The 17,834-nt window shown below is 39.2% G+C and overlaps 1 pseudogene; it reads left to right on the forward strand.

Moving 5' to 3' along the window:
- Positions 1-16,728: 16,728 nt before the first annotated feature.
- Positions 16,729-16,978, forward strand: LOC110583622 (annotated as a pseudogene).
- Positions 16,979-17,834: the final 856 nt, after the last annotated feature.

The raw sequence follows: 17,834 nt of genomic DNA on the forward strand, positions 1-17,834 counted from the left end.
CTTCATCTAAAACTAATGATGTAATGTATGGGGATTAACATAAGAATAAAAAAAAATCACTTTGTGAGGGTGACATAAATTTCCATTTGTAAAGATGTTCCCCAATTCCGGAAGAGGTAGAAATCCTATCAGCAGAGAAGAGTAACTCATATCTGCATAATGAACCTTATTAAACAACCTTTATTTACCAGACATTTCCTAGTCACCACCTGAAAGCAAAGTCTTAGTATTTCCAAGTGCATAGAGGTTACTCAATGAATAGTTGTTGAATGAATGAAACTTTTATAAGCATCAGATCTGTTTAAATACTCAGATTTGTCAAAAAAAGAAAGCAACACACCCAAATAAATTTCATAAAAAAGAAACAGTATCATAAGTAATAATGTCCTAAAGCTTCACAGCCTAAGGCAAAAAAACAGCTGACGCTGACATTAACATGTGAGTGTTAATTGCTAAATGAACCTACCTGCTCTAGCAAGAACTCTGGTGAAATACCTCCAAAATACATCTGGGGTTCTAAATGGTGTCTGACATCGCTAATGAATCTTCCAGGCTGCCTTTGCCTCTCTGAGCCCCTCCGGTTCAGTCTCCTTTCCAGGAAGCTCTCAGTCCTCACCAGACATCGGCTGATTGGTGGTTCACCTGGCCACGTGGATCGTCTCAGTCCTCAGGGTTACAATCTCTTGCAAATGAGAACACCAGTTTTCCCCCGTGCTTTACATTCTGCTTGGCGGTGTTGAGAGAGAGGCGGAGACAGAGACAACAGACCCAAAATGGAGTCACTTATGCTAAGTGTCACGTAAGTAAACCAGCACTTCATATCTAACCTAATGACAATTTCAACCTCTTCCAGTAAAGTAATCTTAAACCAGTAAATTTGGAATTTCTTGGTCAGCACTAGTGAGGTAATCCACCTGATAGACCCCTTCTATCCCCCAAAGAAAGATAATGTAATCTGCCCTTTCCTTGTCCCTGCCCTCTTTTGACTATAAAAGTCTCACATTTTGTTCACCTATTTAGAGCTCCTTTTTATTTGCTAGGTGATATGCTGCCCCTTTTGATGAATCATTGAATAAAGTCAATTTGATCTTCAAATGTATTCAGTTGAATTTTGTTTTTTAACAATGGATAAGGTGACACAGAAGATTATTTGGACCTCTGAGAGATAATTCATTGAGATAGCATGTTCCTTTTGTTAAAAACAAGACAACAGGCCCAAAACAGAATCACTTATGTCAAGCCCCACATCACCAAACCAAGACTTAATTATAGTTTCAACTGTCCTAGAAATGGAATCTTAAACCAGTCAGTCAGGAGTCACCTGATCAGCACTAGTTAAGGAATCTGCCTGATAGATCCCTGCCACCTCCTCAAGGAAAATAACCTTGCAAGAATCCACACAGTTTTTGTTCCTAGTATAACCTCCTTGTTCCCATCCCTTCTGCTCATAAGAGTCTTTCATTTTGTACAGCTCCCCATCCAGAGCTCCTTCCTCTCTGCTAGATTAGATGCCACCAGCTTCAAAACAATGTTTGCTCAAATAAACTTAAAAATTTAATATGACTCAGTTTATCTTTTAGCAGTTCACACGTACAGCCTTTTTCTCCCCAGAGGACAATGTACAGTGACAAGAGAACTGGATTGGAAGGGTTCCAGTTCAAGCTGCAACAACACTCCTGGGCTCCCACCCTCTCTGACCTTCAGGGCCTGCTGCTGAATTGGCTCATGCATCTGGCCAACTCCTTGGTTCTCTTTTGGGTTATGGTCTCATCCCCATGCATTTCTACCAAAACAGTTATTGCTGCTTTAGTTTTTGTCCTAGAAGTTTCTTTGGTCCTCCCAATAAACTACATCTACAAATGGTTATCAAAGAAAATGAAGTCACACAGTTCCACAAGACAGAGCCAGTTATCAGTAGAAAGTCAACTGCGGCCCTTGGTCATCCAGGGCAACTCAGGAGGACCTTTCATTTTGTTGGATGAGAAATGTGTGTTTAACAATAAAACATGTATGCTTTTAAATTAATGTTTGAGTATAACATTTGTTTAAGAAATCACTGTTCATTACATTAAAAAGAATAATAAAGGGGACAAAGGGAGGCCACGTTTCTTACATTTAAAAAAATCATCACACCTATTTAATAATAGATTTATTTCAGAAGCCAGTCACAATTAAAAGGTCTGAAAAATTAAATGTCAAGAAACAACATTTTAAATTATTTTAAATATTTCTGACTTCAAATTTCTAATTTTGTTTTAAGATTTTATTTATTTATTTGACAGAGAGAGACACAGCAAGAGAGGGAACACAAGCAGGGGGAGTGGGAGAGGGAGAAGAAGGCTTCCCGCCGAGCAGGGAGCCCGATGTGGGGCTGTATCCCAGGACCCTGGGATCATGACCAGAGCCGAAAGCAGATGCTTAACCGACTGAGCCACCCAGGCGCCCCTCTGATTTCTAATTTATATATGTAACTTGTGTTGTTTTATACAATTTTTAAGTTCAGGAAAACTCATGGAATAACATTTAAAATTAACTATAACATATCAAGCAGAAGTATATCTCTCTAGATATAGACATACATACACACACGTGTGCTATAGCATATATTTTATAAATATAGAATAATATTGCATCTGGCCTTGTAACCTGCATTTTTCCTTGCAATATATTGTGACTAATTTCACAGTCATTAAATATTCTTTTATACCATAATTTCAATGGCTGAATATTAAATCTTTATACAAATGTGTTTCCTGGAGTATGCAATATTCATTCATCCTGTCTATCTCTGCTACTCCATCAGCTTTCTCTGCTTATATGTGTTATGTGGACAAGCACTGAGGTTCATGCGAGGGGGCCCATACTTGGGAGGTTCCCTAAGCTGCTGACACATACTTGCTCTATTGGAAAGGTACAGAGACAAGTACCCCTGTCTACAGATGTCTCATGTACACCTAATGCCTCATGATTATTAGATACCTCTTGGTCCTTCCATCCCTTTTAACATGCGTCTACATTTAACAGATACATGCTTCCTTTCTCACCATTCATCTGTATATAATACATCTTCATTCATTCATCTTTTCTTCTATAACAGAAGAAACAATTACAACAGTTTCCTTTTCTTAACGGATCTGAATATTCTTCTATATCAGATCTGAAATGCAAGTGCATCTTGCAAATCTAACAAAATTCTCTAATCTGCTGCCATTTTAGCAAAACTTTCTAACTCACCTTGGATTTCAATTTAGCATTAGAAAATCTCCACAAAGCCTGACCTTAACTTCTGGGTTGTATTTAATTCTCCTAGCACTGAATAACTCCTACTCTGTTTCCAAGGTAACAATAAAAGGAAAATGTTGTTTACCCGTCTAGATACTCTTGGTTTTAAGATTTGTACTTTTCCCACCCACTTAGCTCCTTATTAAAACTCCTCATTGTGGGGGGTGCCTGGGTGGCTCAGTCCGCTGAGTGTCTGACTCTTGATTTCAGCTTAAGTCATGATCTCAGGATCCTGGGATTAAGCCCCCTCATCAGGCTCCGAGCTTAGCAGGGAGTCTGCTTGAGGATTCTCTCCCTTTCCCTCTGCCCCCTCCCCCTGATCACGTGCACTCTCTCTCTCTCTAAAAAAATAAATAAATCCTTAAAAAATAAAAATTGAAAAAAGATAAAACTCCTTTACTTGGAATGTATCTTTGTATTCACCCTTGCTCTTCCTAATTCCTTCAAAGTTAATTATTTATTTAATATAAATAAATTAATGTGTGTGTGTGTGTGTGTAGAAGGGAACTGCAGAAATGGGGTCCCTTTGGCTATGTGTTAATCTAAAGGCTTCAGCCCCACCTGGCCTATCCTTAGGGCCAATAAGTGTCCTCACCTTCCTTTTCCCTCCCTGGAGTTTTTTGTTGACAGCCCTGACATCTGAATTTCCACAGCAGGTTTCCACAAAAGTCACTGCCTTCCCTTCCTTCCCAAGAACTCTCACCACATATATTATAGGTGGAGTGCCCAACAGTCCTGGTTTGCCAAGGACTGTTCATTTTTAGCACTGAAAGTCTCATGTCCAAGGAAACCCCTCAGTCCTAAGCAAACAGAGACAATTGTCACCCTAATACAGATCAAAAGAAATGAGATAATGTGTCCAAAGGATAAAGATTTCCTGAGAGAGCCAGGGAAAGCTTGGAAGAGGAGGTAATATTTGAGACCAGGTCTGAAAATGAGTGGAGTGAGAGAGTTAGAGCATAGGGGGTAACACATTCCAAGCTGGAAGTCAGGACTGTGCAAGTAGGTACGAGAGAGTGGGTCTACCAGTTTGACTGGTTCAGAGGTCTGGGAGATAAGGCTGGAAAATTAGGTTGGGACCAGATTATAGAAGGTCTTAAATGCCAGGATAAGCAATCGGGACTTTATTACATAAGAATTGGGATTTGCTAAAGACTTCTGACCTTGGAACTGACATGGTGAATGATGGCTTCAGAAAGACACATCTCTTATGTCTGTGTAGGATTTACTGGAGAAGGCAGAGAGAGTCAAAGCCCCAAGTCTAGCTAGTTCACTGTGGTACTGTAGTCATCAAAGAATGAGAGGCAGAGACTTGAACTAAGGTGTTGGCCCAGAAATGAAATGGAAATGCTAGATTTAAGAGATTGCAAGACAAGCCCTGGCAAAACTTAGCAAACAATAATGTGGAGAAAGAGAAAATTGGTTGGCACCAAGACATTAGAAGTGGGGTGAGTTCTCAGAGCAATCCAGAATGAAGTGGATGAATGAGAAGTGAGAGGATGGAGAGGAGCAAGTTGAGGGAGCAAGATGACAGTAAGTGTGTGGGGGGTAATGCAACCCTTCTCCTCATGCCTCAGGCATCTTGAGTAAAATCAATAATTAAATCCATCAGTTTTAAGTGTGAGCGATTTCGTTGTAGAAACCAAAGAGAAGGCTGAGGAACACAGAGCACATGAGGACAACTTGCTTAGAGGCTGGGAGGGTCCTATGGTTGTACGTGCGTAAGAATTTGCAGCAATTGTACATGGGTGGTGGGACTTTCATGTTCCACCAGAATTTGAGCAGTTTCACTAGCTTTTGAGGGGTGGGAGTGTCATTCAACTCCGTTCCATTTAAATGCCCATGGGAAGGAACTAGTAGAGAGAGATACAGTAAAGGAATAAAACCGGTTAAGTAATATTAGGAGTATAACGTCAGAACAAGATGAAGGCACTGATCTTAGATAAGAGAAATAGGAAGGATTGGTAGGATAGATGGATTCCGTTAAGTTTTTGGATGGGGCTGTGTCAAGGGAGTTACTTTCTAATGCTGTCATGAAAATAGGTGGTGGAATCATTTGCTGGGAGGAGAAGACATGAAGGAAGAATTTGGGTGATTTAGAAGTTTTAGAGACATACAAGTGGTCATTGAAACTATGGGTTTGTTTGAGGACACCCAGGGCGAGTGTATGGAGTTAGGAGATGATGGATAGAACACTTTCATTGTCTTTGCGATTACAATCAGAATCTTTTTTTTCCTTTGAATACATTTCATCAGCTTCCTGAATTACTACATACTTATTACACTTCTTCCTTTCCAGGTAAAAATAAGAAATAATCACCATAAGAATATATTCATCAAGAACGTGATTCTTTTTCTTCAATCAAATGAAATGGGATCATTTAATATTATGAGGAATGTACTAGTTTGTATCATTACTTAGAGATAATAATGTTCTTATATTGTTGGTCTTGAGATAATCTCTATTTTTATACACTAAAGCAGTTGGTACTTCTGACCATGTTTTGGTCACATGCCAATTGTGAGATTAGGCTTAACAGCTCTAATTAGGCTTCCTGAATTTTATTAGTGCTGGGAATTTGTTTCTCATCTGATAGTTTATCCTATAAGATTTAGCTCAAAACCACATGTTTTCTTGGCTATTTTTTGTATCATATAAATCATGTCAACCATCATGCTTTCCAATAGACCATTTTGCGTTAGTGATTTCTTGTTGTTACTTTCTGGTAAGATCTTCTGAATACTGAAATGAAAGTGTTACAAGCTATGTCAGATTCTACTTTGTAGGTCATCGGGGCTAAATATTATTTGTTGGTTTCACTGTCCTCTTAATGTGCTTGAAGGTATTGATGTGGTTTATGTTTGAACTTCTCCTTGTCCATTTTAAATGCATGTTATGATTCTTTTTCAGCAACCTAGTAACAGATTATATTAATAGGATATTAATACCTGGGTTAGCAGATTTCACATCTTTCCAAATTTAATCACCTTATTGCTTACTTGGCATAAGTATTCCTCATTTTTCAGTTGTGTAACTGATATTTAAAACAATATTACACAAGATGGCACTAGCAAGACTAATCTTATTTGCATGCCCATCAGAGTATAGTTGGCAATTATATTATGTGGTTTTCTTTGAATCCTGTATCAATTAGATGATATAAGGAATGAAAAAAATAGAAAAAGTTTTAAAGTGCCGGAAAGAAATAGAATCAGAGTTGGAGGAAACTTGAGTCTCTTTTCCCTGACACAGTAAAGGATTTCCTTAGTGATAGTCATCTATTTTAATATATTCACTACCTAACAGCCCTTTGCTTAAATATTATGTGGTTTCAAATAAAAAAATATCTTTTATTTTCTGTTGACCTAGCTATATGATGAAAGAAAGCCAAAATAACTATAACCAACAAAACTGCAAAAATCCCCTCATCCTAAGGTGTCAACCCAAGGTCCTCTGACTTTCAATCTTTATCATTTTGTAGTAACACAGTACATTTTCTAAATATAATTTCTCCATATAAATAATATACAATAGTTTATGCCACCTTTTTCTTTAATATTTTTCCAATAGCTATTTAAAAATATCTATTATATATCGATATTTTATATATATATATATTTTTTTATATATATAGCATAATTTGCACCATGGTATGATGTTTTGTGGTATTATGCCAGTCCCTAAATCTTGATCATTTTGACAACACTACAGAAAAGTTCAAATATCCTTGGACTTTTTTCCCCTTTCATTTGTATTATTTTCTTGATGCATACATCAAAAGTAAACTTACCAAGTTAAGAGAAACTTGTTTGATTTTTAATGAATTTTATTAGTAATATATCAGATTGTTCTACAGGTTAAAGAAAAAAAGATAGTGTAAAGGCAAGGTATCTGCTCCCCAAAAGCCCTCACTGTATTGAATTTACTATTCATTTGGTACTTTCCAAATGTTTACAGTTGCTTTTCTTTTTTTTTTCCTTCCCCTATTTTTTTTAAAAAGTAAGCTCTGTTCCCAACATGGGGCTTGAACTCATGACCCGAGATCAAGAGTCAGCTCATTCTACCTACTTACGCCAGCCAGGTGCCCCTACAGTTGTACTTCTCAAATCATCAGCAATATTGAAATTTTTCTAATAGTCAAATACTTATCAAGTGCCTAATATTTTGCCAAAAATTCACTGGATTCTGTAAATAGGCATCCTCATCCATACATAGCATAGTGGAATGGTTAAGAGCATGGACTCTGAAAGCTGGTTTGCTATCCGTGATGAGATTTTGAGGCTGATTTCTCATACAGTTAAGATTGCCTACCAAATTAAGTACAAGTTCTGTTATGCATTCAAAGCCACCACTATTCATTTCTATACACTCTTTTCTAGTGCAATATTTGGGACATGCTTATAGTAAAAAATTATTCATTGTTTATCTGACATTCAAGTTTAACTGGGCATTCTCTATTTTATTTGGTAAACCTGGCAACCCTACACATAGGTAGCTTGAATTTGGCCTCAAACCCCCATAAGGACTTGCTTAAGGTTATGAAGTCTTAGGGAATTTTTTCCCCCATTTTCCCAGGGCAAAGGTTGAGACAGGTAAATTTGCAAGATCTTCTTCTTTAGGATAGATTCATTTCTTGCTCACTCATACTGATAGCGTTGCCTATTAGAATCTCAAATCTATGGAACAATCTTGCATAGCTCCTTAGCTGTATCTGCTATCTTCTGCATATTGTGTAATTTGCAAAATGTACACTCAAAGGTCCCTTAGGTTGATCATAAGGGTGAACATCAGCTTTACAGATCATTTGTCTTTCAGGACTCTTTTTCTTTTCCTTTTTTTGTTGTTTCTATAGATCCCTTAATGTTCTGCCAACTCTGTGAAACATTTAAAGATATTTTTACATAGTTCATCCAATATTTCTAGTTGGTTTTGGCAGCAAGGGATCAAGGAGAAAGTGTTGTGAGGGGAGAGTAATTCAGATACCTCAAATGATATTCTACCAGAACTAGATGTCCTTCAATCCTTTGTTCTTGCTAACTCTGAAATCTGGTATCCTCTGTCTCTCTCAAGTTTTCATATTCTTTACCAGTCAATGGGTCTAGCCCAGAGTAGTTAGTATCATTTGACTTTGCTTTCATACTCCACAAAGACTGGTGATCTGTCTGGTGACAGTATGGGAGCTTTCTCTGCATTTCATCTAATGACTTGAGCCACTACCGCATTTATTTCCTACCAATGTTCTTTCTCTCAGTTAGAACTCATTTCCCTGGTCGCTAATCTCTTGGGTTTTATAGAATATAAATCAATCTAATGCTGCCACCATCAGACCCCAACTTGTCTTCTGATTTAGTCCAAAGGAATCCCATTCTTAACTGCTGTTTCTGGAACCACACCTGAGTCCCTCATGGGATTAGCCTTAGATTAATTTTCTACTTGCCTTTAGGAAGACCAGATTTCGGAGTGAGGTTAGATTCCCCTGGGCACCCCTGCTTTCCTGGATGAGTGATCTGGGTGAGTGACCAGCAGCTTCTTTCTCCTATTGGTTCTAATGTTTTTATTCTAGATCCACCCAGCCCTGTACACTCTTGGTACCAATGATGAGCTGGAGCTGGCTCACGCCAGACTGCAAGAGCCAATTGTTAAACTTCTGGAACTGAGACCTGGTGAATAAGACCAGCTATTATTAAAAATTAAATTATAGAAACATATTTAAATAAATTATATTAAAAATGATGGTAAGTATAAAGTTCTTAGAAGAAAACATAAGATTCCATCTTTTTGCCTTGAGTTAGGCAATGATTTCTTAAATATGACACCATAAACCCAAATGACAAAAATAAAAAACTAGATAAATTGGACTGCATCAAAATTTTAAAGTTCAAAGGACGCTACTAAGAAAGTGAAAATACAGCCTACACAATGGGACAAAATATTTGCAAATCATATATCTGGTTAGAGATTTGTATCTAGAAGACTTTTTTTTTTTAAACACCTTTGACTCAATAATACTTTTTAAAAATAACCAAATTAAAAGACAGATAAATGATTTGAACAGATATTTTACCAAAGATATACAAATGGCCAGTAAGCACATGAAAAGATCCTCAACATATTTGGTCATTAAGGAAGTGCAAATCAAAACCACAACGAGATACTTCATACCCACTAGGATGGCTATAATCAAAAAGACAATAACAAATATTGCTGAGGATGTGGGAAAATTAGGAATGTCCAGGCTAGGCATATTCATAGAAACAAAAAGTGGATTTGTGGTTGCCTACGGCTGGAGGGGAGAGAGAGGGTGATAGCTTGGAATAGTCACAGGTACAACTAAACCCAAGAACACACAGCAAAGCCAATCACTGAGATATCGGGTGTGTAGCAAGGAAAGGGTTTATTCCAGAGGCAGCCAAATGAGGAGACAAAAGGGTAGCTCACTCGACTAAGGATTAGAATAAGTTTTTATAGTCATAGGGGTTGGGATTACATACATACTGATGAAAAGGGCAGGAAAATTTATACTATTGGTGAGGAAAGATGGAGCATGTGCATTGAGCAAACATATATGTAACATACATCCCATGTTCATTTTGGGGGTGGAGACTTAACTTTAAAATGAGGCAAATGTTGGCATCAGGAGTTCATCTGGAGGACAAGGAGATGGGCTATGGGCATGCTCTGAGATGGATCTTGGGATCATTATCTCAGGTAAGGAATGCAGGGCCTTGCTCATTTATAGGCTGGAACCATATCAATGACCTTCATTTGTGTCAGTCCAGGCCTCTGCAGAGACAGCTAGTGGTTTGTTAGTGGGGTTTGAAAAGAAACAATAGCTAATTAGGGAGAAACAGGTCTCTGAAAAATAAACTTTAAATTTCCCAATAGTCTTATCTTCATTAATCCTATGGGGCACTGTTCCACAGAGTTCCTTTTTGGAATATTGAAAATGTTCTAAAATTAGATCGTGGTGATGGTCGCACAACTCTGTAAATATACTAAAAACCATTGAATTTTGCCCACTTTAATTGTGCATTTAGTTGAATTATATGTCAATAAGCTGTTAATAAAAAAAACAGGATAATAAATATTCAAAGCACACCACTTCTTGATTATTTTATAACATTTTACTACTATCTGTGCTCTTGAAGTTATTTACTAAGAGATAGTGCCCAAGTGGCCCCAGAACTTAAGGTCAAATTGTATATGATATTAAACCAGCAAAAACTGTTTATCTCAACTAATATCTTGTTTATTTCTTCATATCAGCCTGCCAGATGGCAGGGAGTGATAATATGCTGTGCTAATCCCTAAGGAGGACTCATTTGCTTGAGATTTAGGCACAAACAATAATGACCCGCACCATTATAAGATATAGAATGATGCCATGAAGGGCTTCATGACAAAATTATTAGAACATGCGCGCGATGGATCTACTCAGTCATCCTGCTGCACTTCATCAACAGCTTTTCTTGAGTAATATAGAAACTGCAAAAATGAATTAGATCTTGTTTCTGTCTGCAGTCAAATCTCAGTCAAGAAAGTAGAAACCAATTTAAATATTTAAAGCCAGAGAAATAGGTACTTATGAACTTTTGATGGGGCTTACAGAGTGAAAGTTGGGGAGCTGCCCCCAGCTTCCAGATACACTAAAACTGAATCTGAAATTCCTTGCTTTCATGCAGAAGTCAGAAAAAAAACGCAAAAGATGGAAATCAGTGATCATGGTTGCCTTGCAGCCTTGGGATAAAAAGCAGGAAGGGAAATTGATGCAAAAAGTCCTGTCTTAAGTTCACATTTCCACCACCGCTGCAGGAGAAAGAGGAATAGCTCCTACTTCTCTCCTGCCTTCTAATCCATGCATGTATACATCTCACTGGCAGAACCTAAACTGGATTGGGAACCACTCCCACAAGGGACTATGGGAAATGTAGTTCTCATTCATCCAGCTCCTATGATGAAAGGGAGAGCATAAAGGGAATGGAAATGATGCTAAGTACCAACAAATAATATCTGACTCATTACCTTCAAGGGTAGTCAGGTAACTTTCTGAAACTATATGCAATATGAGTTAGGAATTGTTTCTTAGTGGTAGGGGATGCAAGTTGCAGAAATTTAATCTCCCCCCCTCCCCTCCCTATAACTTGACAGGCCTTGAACCACTGGATTCCTAGGCACTTGACCAAATTAGCAAGCCCTGAACTTATTGAGAGTTTATCTTCCACCCTCTGGCACATGCCTTGAGAATCATAAAGCGTCCTTGTGAATTCTCACTTGTTCCAATCATTATGTCACCAGTGTAGTAGACCAGTGTGAAGTCCTTTGGGATGGCAAGACTATCAGATTTCCTGTGGGCTAGCTGGAGATCGGATACAGCCCTGGGACAGGACTCTCTGTACTGCTACTCTTCTGGGTAAGAGTAAGCTGTTTCTGGTGGTCTTTACTTACTAGCATAGAAGAGGAGTCAGAAAACTAGAGCTTGTAGGCTGGTCTTTTGTTTTTTAAACAAAGTTTTATGAGATCACAGCCCTGCCCACATTTACATATTATCTACAGCTACTTTCATGTGACAACAGCAAACTGAGTAGTTGGGACAGTGACCTTGCTGAACAGCCAAAATATTGCTCTCAGACAAAGAGAAATAGAAATAAAACAAAGTGTTAGTTTTACTTCTAGAACAAAACCATGGCCCCTTTATGAAAAGGAAACACTAAAGTATTTTTATAGGGGTGCCTGCCTGGTTCAGTCAGAGGAGTGTGTGACTCTTGATCTCAGGGTTGTGAGTTTGAGCCTCATGTTGGGTGTAGAGATTACTTAGAAGCAAAATCTTTCAAACAAACAAACACACAAATAATTAAATAAATAAGTGTATTTATAATTGTTAAAATCAAATACTTTTTTTCTGAGATTTGAAATAGTCAATGGGTATTTAAATGGGCTTTCCCCTTCAGTCTAGTATAAAATAGCCAGAATGATGCTGTTCTCTTAACTTCTGATTAAAAAAAAAAAAAAAGCCTGTTTAGAAAAATCTATATATATTCTTTACATCATTGGGCAAAGTAATCTGCAATATTTGATTGATAATTCATTATAACTTCTAATGAAACACATTAAAAAAATCTTTGTACTGAAAAACCTCCAAGGCAAATTCAGCACAAGTCAGGACCCTCATTTAGAATTCACTGGGGGATTGATTACTGCTAAGTGCCGTGCTGGCCAGAATGAAGAAAGGCTGGCCTGAGGTCTGTGTTTATCAAGTAAAAAAATCTCTCTGAACTCAAAATCTGGTAGTGGGTGGGGGAAAGACAATGTCCAAGTTGACTCTCTGACCTTTGAGAGTCAACCTCAGAGAAGTTTTTCTTATATTTTTAAATTCTCATTTCCTTATAATAATTCTCAATTACATAATGCTTCATAGGGTTAGTGAGTGTTTTAAAAAACATCTCATATGATTTCCATATCTCCCATTTCATAGGTAAGAAAACTGCTGCTCACAGAGAGTCTGTCAATCATCCAGCTTCACAGAGAAAAGGAGAAGAGAACAAATATTCACCGAGCATCCACAATATTGTAGGCACCATCTTAAGCCAGAACTCACATTTGATTTGTAGACTCCAAATCTAAAATTCTTTTTTTTTTTTTTTTTAAGTAGACTCCATGCCCAGTGTGGAGTCCAACGTGGGCCTTGAACTGACAACTCTGACATCAACAGCTGAGCTGAGATCAAGAGTCGGATGCTTCATCAATTGACCCACCCAGGCACCCCTAAGTCTAATATTCTTACTATCACAATTTATTAATCCCCATCATTATGAGTACCAGGGATGCCAGAAGTGGTGATAATTTTTTTTTTTAAGATTTATTTGAGGGGCACCCGGGTGGCTCAGTCGTTAAGCGTCTGCCTTCTGCTCGATTCATGATCCCAGGGTCCTGGGATCGAGCCCCGCATCGGGCTCCCTGCTCAGCAGGAAGCCTGCTTCTCCCTCTCCCACTCCCCCTGCTTGTGTTCCCTCTCTCGCTGTGTCTCTCTCTGTCAAATACATAAAATCTTTAAAAAAAAATAAAGATTTATTTGAGAAAGAGAGAGAGGGGAGGGCAGGGAGGGAGAGGGAGAGAATCTCAAGCAGACTCCCTGCAAAGCACAGAACCTGGTATGTGGCTGGATCCCAGCACCCTGAGATCATGACCTAGGCAAAAAAAAACAAGAGTGGGAGGCTCAATTGACTGAGCCACCCAGGCACCCCAAGTGGTGGTAACCTTTAAACACATAAAAATATACCAAGCACTGCCCCCAAACTAAGAATAAGGTGACCAGGAGAAGGGAGACACAATTGCAAAACTTTATGGCCAATGCTGTTTATAAAGTTACTGAATGAATGGCCTCAAAAATATGCTCATGCTACTATATGCAGACTAAAGGTGAAGAATAGGAAGTACTTTTTAGGAGTTTAGTTGTGACCTTCTGAAATATCTAACCACAGAAAGTTACAATGTGTCTCTGGATCATTTTTATTATTATTAAAGAGCAAATGTATCTTTTGGGAATGATTCAAACCTAGTTCTGCTTCAAGTCAACACCTGTATGAAATATTGCCCTTCTAGATCTATGATTCTATGATACCGTCTCTGGTTAACAAGGTGTCCCCCCACCCCGTGACTTTAACGTCCTATAAATCTGTTGGGAAAGAGCTATAATATCAGATACGGATATGCTTCTTGAAGTATGTGCCATTGAGCTCTGTGCAAATGTACAGCAGGAATAAGAATGTCTTTCTGTAGTTTCTTGCTGAGGCCACATGTTATCAGATTCACCAGTTATTTATTTTTTTTTTAAGATTTATTTATTTATTTATTTGACAGAGAGATAGAAAGAGAGCACAGATAGAGTGGCAGGCAGAGGGAGAGGGAGAAGCAGGCTTCCCGCGGAGCAGGGAGCCCGACGCGGGGCTCGATCCCAGCACCCTGGGATCATGACCTGAGCTGAAGGCAGACGCTTAACCAACTGAGCCACCCAGGCGCCCCCCCAAAATAAATCTTAATATTAGCACATCTTTAATCTGGGGGAAAATGATTTGTCATAAGACAATCAGCAAATCTTTAAATGGTACAAAAGAGTACCACAGTTATTCCTCATCTCACAAAGTATCATGAGGATCCTACTATATTTTATACTTTTGTTTCTATAAATTAATCTCATATTTACAACATCGTTCAGAACTTTGTAAACTTCTGGCTACAATTTCTTTGCTTTAGTAACTTGCCTATAACGACATCGGGAATACATTTCATAGGTGGAGTCATGCCCTTAATCTCCTTTTAGAATCACTTTTTTTTTTTAAAGATTTTATTTATTTATTTGACAGAGAGAGACACAGCGAGAGAGGGAACACAAGCAGGGGGAGTGGGGGAGGGAGAAGCAGGCTCCCCGCTGAGCAGGGAGCCCGTTGCGGGGCTTGATTCTAGGACCCTGGGATCAAGACCTGAGCCGAAGGCAGACGCTCAACGACTGAGCCACTCAGGCGCCCCCAGATTCACCAGTTATTTACTTACTAATTTAGCAGATAGACATTTATTACGCACACCTTATAGACTATAAAATAGCTTAGTAAACGTCTTCCTATCCATTAGATTTTGAGTGGCCGGGTCCAAACCTGTGCTAGGGTCATATCTGAATTATCGCCTTCATTAGAAAGGCCAGTTGATGCACAAAGGAAATGAAACCAGCATTCTTCTGCTATCTAGGACAGAGGTCAGCAAACCTTTTCTGTAGACAGCCAGACTCTAAATATTTTAGGCTTTGCAGGGCCATGTGGTCTTTGTTGCAGCCACATAACGCCCCATCCTAGTATAAATGGATGTGGCTGTGTTCCCATAAAATTTTACTTGTGGACACTGAAATTTGACTTCCATATAATTTCCATGTGTCACAAAACATTATTCTTTTGATTTGTTAAAAAGCATTTAAAATCAGGCGCCTGGGTGGCTCAGTTGGTTAAGCGACTGCCTTCGGCTCAGGTCATGATCCTGGAGTCCCAGGATCGAGTCCCGCATCGGGCTCCCTGCTCGGCAGGGAGTCTGCTTCTTCCTCTGACCCTCCCCCCTCTCATGTGCTCTCTCTCATTCTCTCTGTCTCAAATAAATAAATAAAATCTTTAAAAAATAAATAAATAAAATAAAATAAATAAATAAAAATCCACCTCTAGGGACACCTGGGTAGCATAGTCTGTTGAGCAACTGCCTTCGGCTCAGGTCATGATCCTGGAGTCCCGGGATGGAGTCCTGCATCGGGCTCCCTGCTCAGCAGGGAATCTGCTTCTCCCTCTGACCCTCCCCCCTCTCATGTGCTCTCTGTCTCTCTCTCTCTAATAAATAAATAAATAAAATCTTAAAAAAAAAAGCATTTAAAATGTAAAAACTATTTCTATCTTGGCCATATAAAAACCGTCCATAGACCATAATTTGTCCATCCCTGATCAATGAAATTACTGTCAAACACGGTTGTAGATAAACGTGAAAGATGCAGGCAGTATAATAAAATATTAAAATACACGTATAAAACTAAATGATAAATATTTAAAATATTTTCATACCAGGAGTTGGAAAGATTTTACCATCTTTCCACTTATGTGGGTTCTGTATTTAGATGGAGCAAACTTAGCTCTCCTTAAATGAGTAATTTCAGCAACTGGTACAGAAGTGATTCAGATGACTGCATACTAAAAGATGAAAAATAACGACAATACCTTCAGATTGATTATAGTTCTTAGCCTTATATTGCTGGAAGTTGAATTGCTTTCCATACAATTCTCTTATACTTGGCTCCTATTTTTGTTTTTTGTTTTTGTTTTCTGAATAACTGAACTGCCTATGAATCAGGGTTCTCTGGAGAAACAGAACCAATAGGAGCATATTTCCATATCAATATCTAGATATGGGTTTTTTCTATTATTGCGGGTCTAGGGTGGGGCCCGAGATCCCACATTTCTTTTTTTTTTTTTAAATAGGCTCCATGCCCAACATGGGGCTTGAACTCATGACCCTGAGATCAAGAGTCACATGCTCTACTGACTAAGCCAGCCAGGCACCCCTATATACGTGATTTTTAAAATAAGGAATTGTTTCATGTGAGTATAGAGGCTGAGAAGTCCCATGACCTTCAGTCAGCAGGCTGGAAACCCAGGAGAGCCAGTGATGTAGTTCCAAGTCCAAGTCTGAAGCCCTAGAAACCAGGAGTGCCAATGGTGGAAGTCTCGGTCGTGGAGCAGAAGACCAATGTCCCAGCTCGAGCAGCCAGGGTGTGGGGGAGCAAATTCTCCCCTTCTTTACCTTTTAAATTCTATTTAGGCCCTTAATGAGACTGTATGATGGCCTCCTACATTGGGGAGGTGTATATTGTGATTTATAATAAGAAATCTATTTTCCAACAGCGATGACTTCCTCACAAGAACATGCCTTTCACAAAGGATCTCCTTCATCCCTCTCTAGATGAGGAAAAGAGGAAACACAAGAAGTGCCTGGTGCAGAGCCCCAGGTCCTAGTTCATGGACGTGAAATATCCAGGACAGGATAAAATCCCCACCATCTTCAGCCATGCACACACAGTAGTTTTGTGTTGGCTGCTCTGCTGTCCTCTGCCAACCTGCCGTAGGAAAAGCAAGGCTTGCAGAAGGATGCTCCTTCAGATGGAAGCAGCACTGAAAGCATCCTGAATCAAGACGAGTGGGAAGCTACCCCAATAAACACATTTTGGATTTTTAATGTCTATATGTATTTTTGTATGTATATACATTTGTATGTATACGTGTTTGTACATTTGTCCCTGTTTCTGGTACAGAGCTCCCAAAGCCCTTGGAATTTTCTGGTAAGAGAAATGGGAGGATGTTTTATTATGGTATTTGGTCTCTTATCCTCAGTTCTTGAAGTCACTTCTGAGCCATACAGTGAAATGGATGTCTTGTTATTCATACCAAGCCTTTTCAACTACAACTGAGTTTATGAGGTGACTTTTAGAAATCCCCTAAGATGGGGAGGAGGGGGTGCTGGTTGTCGGGAGAATCAATCATGTGATTAGAGGGTTGGAATTTTCAGTCCCCCTGCCCCCCACTCCCTGGAGAGAGGTGTGACAAATATCCTAGTCCACCCCCAGAATCTAATTTGGTTATTCCGGTGTAGGGATTGAAAGTTCAGTATTTTGGTTCTAATATGCAGCCTCCAAGGTGTGGGCTACTGCCCCATATGGACCTGTGCAGACTTGCCCATGATCCACTGGGAATTTGGTCTTTTGATAAACCGAGACTTTTTAAAATGACTTACTAAATAATCTTAACTAGGGGCACTTGGGTGGCTCAGTTGCTTAAGCACCTGCCTTCGGCTCCGGTCATGATCTTGGGCTCCTGGGACTGAGTCCCACATCGGGCTTCCTGCTCAGCAGGGGCTCAGTCCCACATCGGGCTTCCTGCTCAGCAGGGGCTCAGTCCCACATCGGGCTTCCTGCTCAGCAGGGGCTCAGTCCCACATCGGGCTTCCTGCTCAGCAGGGGCTGAGTCCCACATCG

This window comes from Neomonachus schauinslandi, chromosome 8 (assembly GCF_002201575.2).
Source record: "Neomonachus schauinslandi chromosome 8, ASM220157v2, whole genome shotgun sequence".
Taxonomy (NCBI): Eukaryota; Metazoa; Chordata; class Mammalia; order Carnivora; family Phocidae; genus Neomonachus; species Neomonachus schauinslandi.